The sequence below is a fragment of the Schistocerca gregaria genome, unplaced genomic scaffold (genome assembly GCF_023897955.1).
Source record: "Schistocerca gregaria isolate iqSchGreg1 unplaced genomic scaffold, iqSchGreg1.2 ptg000836l, whole genome shotgun sequence".
Taxonomy (NCBI): domain Eukaryota; kingdom Metazoa; phylum Arthropoda; class Insecta; order Orthoptera; family Acrididae; genus Schistocerca; species Schistocerca gregaria.
Window position 1 is genome coordinate 8,033 of NW_026062201.1, and position 6,968 is coordinate 15,000.

General features: G+C 51.1%; 2 non-coding genes across 2 annotated transcripts; both read left to right on the forward strand.

Annotated features, from left to right (window-relative positions):
- The first annotated feature begins 4,441 nt into the window (after positions 1 to 4,441).
- LOC126322782 (small subunit ribosomal RNA) lies at positions 4,442 to 6,334 on the forward strand. Its single transcript, XR_007559195.1, has one exon. It is a non-coding gene; the product is annotated as a small subunit ribosomal RNA (ribosomal RNA).
- Positions 6,335 to 6,696: 362 nt separating this feature from the next.
- On the forward strand, positions 6,697 to 6,851 carry LOC126322779 (5.8S ribosomal RNA). Its single transcript, XR_007559192.1, has one exon. It is a non-coding gene; the product is annotated as a 5.8S ribosomal RNA (ribosomal RNA).
- The last annotated feature ends 117 nt before the right edge of the window (positions 6,852 to 6,968 follow it).

Sequence of the window (6,968 nt, forward strand, 5' to 3'; positions counted from 1 at the left end):
TAACTCAATTTGTCCCTTAACCTAACTCAATTTGTCCCTTAACCTAACTCAAGTTGTCCCTTAACCTAACTCAATTTGTCCCTTAACCTAACTCAATTTGTCCCTTAACCTAACTCAATTTGTCCCTTAACCTAACTCAATTTGTCCCTTAACCTAACTCAATTTGTCCCTTAACCTAACTCAATTTGTCCCTTAACCTAACTCAATTTGTCCCTTAACCTAACTCAATTTGTCCCTTAACCTAACTCAAGTTGTCCCTTAACCTAACTCAAGTTGTCCCTTAACCTAACTCAAGTTGTCCCTTAACCTAACTCAAGTTGTCCCTTAACCTAACTCAAGTTGTCCCTTAACCTAACTCAAGTTGTCCCTTAACCTAACTCAAGTTGTCCCTTAACCTAACTCAAGTTGTCCCTTAACCTAACTCAAGTTGTCCCTTAACCTAACTCAAGTTGTCCCTTAACCTAACTCAAGTTGTCCCTTAACCTAACTCAAGTTGTCCCTTAACCTAACTCAAGTTGTCCCTTAACCTAACTCAAGTTGTCCCTTAACCTAACTCAAGTTGTCCCTTAACCTAACTCAAGTTGTCCCTTAACCTAACTCAAGTTGTCCCTTAACCTAACTCAATTTGTCCCTTAACCTAACCCACGTTGTCCCTTAACCTAACTCAAGTTGTCCCTTAACCTAACTCAATTTGTCCCTTAACCTAACTCAATTTGTCCCTTAACCTAACTCAATTTGTCCCTTAACCTAACTCAATTTGTCCCTTAACCTAACTCAAGTTGTCCCTTAACCTAACTCAAGTTGTCCCTTAACCTAACTCAAGTTGTCCCTTAACCTAACTCAAGTTGTCCCTTAACCTAACTCAAGTTGTCCCTTAACCTAACTCAAGTTGTCCCTTAACCTAACTCAAGTTGTCCCTTAACCTAACTCAAGTTGTCCCTTAACCTAACTCAAGTTGTCCCTTAACCTAACTCAAGTTGTCCCTTAACCTAACTCAATTTGTCCCTTAACCTAACTCAAGTTGTCCCTTAACCTAACTCAAGTTGTCCCTTAACCTAACTCAATTTGTCCCTTAACCTAACTCAATTTGTCCCTTAACCTAACTCAAGTTGTCCCTTAACCTAACTCAAGTTGTCCCTTAACCTAACTCAAGTTGTCCCTTAACCTAACTCAAGTTGTCCCTTAACCTAACTCAAGTTGTCCCTTAACCTAACTCAAGTTGTCCCTTAACCTAACTCAAGTTGTCCCTTAACCTAACTCAAGTTGTCCCTTAACCTAACTCAAGTTGTCCCTTAACCTAACTCAAGTTGTCCCTTAACCTAACTCAAGTTGTCCCTTAACCTAACTCAAGTTGTCCCTTAACCTAACTCAAGTTGTCCCTTAACCTAACTCAAGTTGTCCCTTAACCTAACTCAAGTTGTCCCTTAACCTAACTCAATTTGTCCCTTAACCTAACTCAATTTGTCCCTTAACCTAACTCAATTTGTCCCTTAACCTAACTCAATTTGTCCCTTAACCTAACTCAATTTGTCCCTTAACCTAACTCAATTTGTCCCTTAACCTAACTCAATTTGTCCCTTAACCTAACTCAATTTGTCCCTTAACCTAACTCAAGTTGTCCCTTAACCTAACTCAATTTGTCCCTTAACCTAACTCAAGTTGTCCCTTAACCTAACTCAAGTTGTCCCTTAACCTAACTCAAGTTGTCCCTTAACCTAACTCAAGTTGTCCCTTAACCTAACTCAAGTTGTCCCTTAACCTAACTCAAGTTGTCCCTTAACCTAACCCACGTTGTCCCTTAACCTAACCCACGTTGTCCCTTAACCTAACCCACGTTGTCCCTTAACCTAACCCACGTTGTCCCTTAACCTAACCCACGTTGTCCCTTAACCTAACCCACGTTGTCCCTTAACCTAACCCACGTTGTCCCTTAACCTAACCGACGTTGTCCCTTAACCTAACCGACGTTGTCCCTTAACCTAACCGACGTTGTCCCTTAACCTAACCGACGTTGTCCCTTAACCTAACCGACGTTGTCCCTTAACCTAACCGACGTTGTCCCTTAACCTAACCGACGTTGTCCCTTAACCTAACCCACGTTGTCCCTTAACCTAACCCACGTTGTCCCTTAACCTAACCCACGTTGTCCCTTAACCTAACCCACGTTGTCCCTTAACCTAACCCACGTTGTCCCTTAACCTAACCCACGTTGTCCCTTAACCTAACCCACGTTGTCCCTTAACCTAACCCACGTTGTCCCTTAACCTAACCCACGTTGTCCCTTAACCTAACCCACGTTGTCCCTTAACCTAACCCACGTTGTCCCTTAACCTAACCCACGTTGTCCCTTAACCTAACCCACGTTGTCCCTTAACCTAACCCACGTTGTCCCTTAACCTAACCCACGTTGTCCCTTAACCTAACCCACGTTGTCCCTTAACCTAACCCACGTTGTCCCTTAACCTAACCCACGTTGTCCCTTAACCTAACCCACGTTGTCCCTTAACCTAACCCACGTTGTCCCTTAACCTAACCCACGTTGTCCCTTAACCTAACCCACGTTGTCCCTTAACCTAACCCACGTTGTCCCTTAACCTAACCCACGTTGTCCCTTTGCCTAACATAGTTCACTGCTCGGAATCTCTGGTGTCGTTGTTATCCTCATGTAGATGTCTTGCGAGTGTTGCTTACTTTCCACATATTCCTGCTATCCACTGTCAATTGTACTGCAATAGGACTATATCGCCGACCCCCCCCCCTCCCCCCCCTCTGTCCCCCTCTGTCCCCCTCTTTGTGTCTCTGTCCTCTCAAGCTGGTCGGTCTGGCGTTTGAGTGTTAAATGAGCCTCGCAGCTGTTCAGTTGCATTCAGATGTCGACGCCCTCAGTGTACGTCGTGGTATGGTCTGTGTCCATTGTCCGCTGATGTCGTACGCGTAACCCACACGCTGTACCGATCATCGGTCGTTACGTACAGAGTGAAGTAGTGTGATACGTGTGACCGTACGCTGGCTGTGCCCAACGGTGTCGAATCTCAATTTCCATATGTTGTGCTTGATGCTACTTGTCTCGTCTCCCAATAACAGCTAGGTTGCACTGTGGTACGCCGTAGAGGCGTGTGGGAGGAACGTACGAACGCATTGTATGTCACCCTGGGTCGCTGGGGGTGGTGGTGCGGTGAGTCAGGTCAGGTCAGGTCAGCGTGAGCCGTCTGATGTAGTGACGCGTGTATTCCGACTTTGTCGTATTGCCTCACACAAAGTGCTACCCTGGTGGACCGCGTTCCATATCTGGGACATGCCGCAGATGCCGGTTGACAGTGGATCGCGGAAGGTACATCGCATACGTGCGCGGGCCACCTTCCACGTGTTCTCTTCTGCACATGTCGCAGTGTGTATGTGGTCTGATGTAGCGTGTCGTGACACATGACATCCTGGCATGCAAGAATTGTTGAATTCGCAAATGTAGGTGGACATCTACGTTTACTGCCCAAGATACGCAAATGAACTGGAAATCCGTTGTTGAGCGGTTGTTCACGCTGGAGGTGAATCTGTGATGGCGACGATCGGTACAGCTATTAACCGGTTGTTTCAGCGGTACCCGCCACATCCACACGCGTGACTAGGCCCATGTGGGTATGAAGCGATACGCGGCGGTGGCTTGGTGGGACTGTTCCCGGCCGGTGAAGGGGGGCCGCCCGGTGTGTTGGCCGCGCGCTGCGTGGGCGCACGCGCAACAGGCGGCTGGTGGGGGGCGCCGAGTGGCAGGAGCGCCAGCCGACGGGCCCGGCAGGCGGCGCAGCTACGCTGCGGCGCACCCTGCACGCGGCGCCTGGCGGCCAAAGTTGGTTCAGCCGAGCCCGGTGCGAAGCGCGGTGGACATCTGCAGTGTGCTGGTCTGATTGAGGACTGTGTGCGTTGAGGATGCGCCGCCGCCTGGCACTCGGCGCCGCGACGCCGTCTGCTGCTCGGTCGCCCCAGCGGTTCTCGCAGGTGGTTTGTATCGCAGTTGTGCGGACGTGTTGGCGCGTGCGCTGTGCTGGGAGAGTTCGCTTCTGCACCCAAGTGGGGCTTTGCCCTTGTGTGGCGCTGGCGTTGGAGCTGCCGGTCACCATAGGTGGCGCGTGTTGTCTCCCGCCGGCAATGCCACGACAGCACGCTCCCGGGCCTCTGTCGGCAGCGGCAAGCTCAGTTGGGAGCAAGGGTGTTCGCACTAAAACCGTCTACTCGCCTAACTCCGGGCGATTGCGCCTCTCTCGAAACCGACCAAGTACCTAGGACGGCGCTGCGCGCCGCCGGGACCTGAGAGGGTTTCGAGGTGTATCGTGCAGGGGAGCTCGGCCTCCTCCTGTTTGCAGAATAATTGAGCGGACGCTTGCGTGTTCGCGCGGGCCCCCGGGACACACTCCCGGGCGGCCGGCTGCTCAGCTCTAGTTGACGCAGCTCCCTGGTTGATCCTGCCAGTAGTCATATGCTTGTCTCAAAGATTAAGCCATGCATGTCTCAGTACAAGCCGCATTAAGGTGAAACCGCGAATGGCTCATTAAATCAGTTATGGTTCCTTAGATCGTACCCACGTTACTTGGATAACTGTGGTAATTCTAGAGCTAATACATGCAAACAGAGTCCCGACCAGAGATGGAAGGGACGCTTTTATTAGATCAAAACCAATCGGATTGGCTTGTCTGGTCCGTTTGCCTTGGTGACTCTGAATAACTTTGGGCTGATCGCACGGTCCTCGTACCGGCGACGCATCTTTCAAATGTCTGCCTTATCAACTGTCGATGGTAGGTTCTGCGCCTACCATGGTTGTAACGGGTAACGGGGAATCAGGGTTCGATTCCGGAGAGGGAGCCTGAGAAACGGCTACCACATCCAAGGAAGGCAGCAGGCGCGCAAATTACCCACTCCCGGCACGGGGAGGTAGTGACGAAAAATAACGATACGGGACTCATCCGAGGCCCCGTAATCGGAATGAGTACACTTTAAATCCTTTAACGAGTATCTATTGGAGGGCAAGTCTGGTGCCAGCAGCCGCGGTAATTCCAGCTCCAATAGCGTATATTAAAGTTGTTGCGGTTAAAAAGCTCGTAGTTGGATTTGTGTCCCACGCTGTTGGTTCACCGCCCGTCGGTGTTTAACTGGCATGTATCGTGGGACGTCCTGCCGGTGGGGCGAGCCGAAGGGGTGCTTTCGCGTCCCGAGGCGGACCCCGTTTAAATCCTACCAGGGTGCTCTTTGTTGAGTGTCTCGGTGGGCCGGCACGTTTACTTTGAACAAATTAGAGTGCTTAAAGCAGGCAAGCCCGCCTGAATACTGTGTGCATGGAATAATGGAATAGGACCTCGGTTCTATTTTGTTGGTTTTCGGAACCCGAGGTAATGATTAATAGGGACAGGCGGGGGCATTCGTATTGCGACGTTAGAGGTGAAATTCTTGGATCGTCGCAAGACGAACAGAAGCGAAAGCATTTGCCAAGTATGTTTTCATTAATCAAGAACGAAAGTTAGAGGTTCGAAGGCGATCAGATACCGCCCTAGTTCTAACCATAAACGATGCCAGCCAGCGATCCGCCGCAGTTCCTCCGATGACTCGGCGGGCAGCCTCCGGGAAACCAAAGCTTTTGGGTTCCGGGGGAAGTATGGTTGCAAAGCTGAAACTTAAAGGAATTGACGGAAGGGCACCACCAGGAGTGGAGCCTGCGGCTTAATTTGACTCAACACGGGAAACCTCACCAGGCCCGGACACCGGAAGGATTGACAGATTGATAGCTCTTTCTTGATTCGGTGGGTGGTGGTGCATGGCCGTTCTTAGTTGGTGGAGCGATTTGTCTGGTTAATTCCGATAACGAACGAGACTCTAGCCTGCTAACTAGTCGCGTGACATCCTTCGTGCTGTCAGCGATTACTTTTCTTCTTAGAGGGACAGGCGGCTTCTAGCCGCACGAGATTGAGCAATAACAGGTCTGTGATGCCCTTAGATGTTCTGGGCCGCACGCGCGCTACACTGAAGGAATCAGCGTGTCTTCCTAGGCCGAAAGGTCGGGGTAACCCGCTGAACCTCCTTCGTGCTAGGGATTGGGGCTTGCAATTGTTCCCCATGAACGAGGAATTCCCAGTAAGCGCGAGTCATAAGCTCGCGTTGATTACGTCCCTGCCCTTTGTACACACCGCCCGTCGCTACTACCGATTGAATGATTTAGTGAGGTCTTCGGACTGGTACGCGGCATCGACTCTGTCGTTGCCGATGCTACCGGAAAGATGACCAAACTTGATCATTTAGAGGAAGTAAAAGTCGTAACAAGGTTTCCGTAGGTGAACCTGCGGAAGGATCATTACCGACTAGACTGCATGTCTTTCGATGTGCGTGTCGTGTCGCGCAACACGCTACCTGTACGGCAGTGGCCGTGCGCCGCGTGCGGAACCACGCGTGCCTCTCAAAACTAGCGGAAGTGTTGTTGTTGTGTGGTACGAGCGCTGAAGCTCTGGAGCGGCTGGCCTGCGGTACCTGGCGCCTGGCGCCGGTTTTGAATGACGTTCGCCCGAGTGCCTGTCCGCTCCGGTGTGGAGCCGTACGACGCCCATCGGCTGTGAGGCCGTTGGACACAAAAAAAATAGTGGAACAGGGGCCGTCAGACGCCTCAGTCCCGCAAATGCTACTGTCTTGAAAGAGACAGTGGGAGACTGAAAAGGAAAAGATCACCCAGGACGGTGGATCACTCGGCTCGTGGGTCGATGAAGAACGCAGCAAATTGCGCGTCGACATGTGAACTGCAGGACACATGAACATCGACGTTTCGAACGCACATTGCGGTCCATGGATTCCGTTCCCGGGCCACGTCTGGCTGAGGGTCGGCTACGTATACTGAAGCGCGCGGCGTTTGTCCCGCTTCGGAGACGTGGGAGTGTCGTGGTCGCCTGTGTGGCCGGCCGCGTCTCCTTAAACGTGCGATGCGCGCCCGTCGCCTGGCG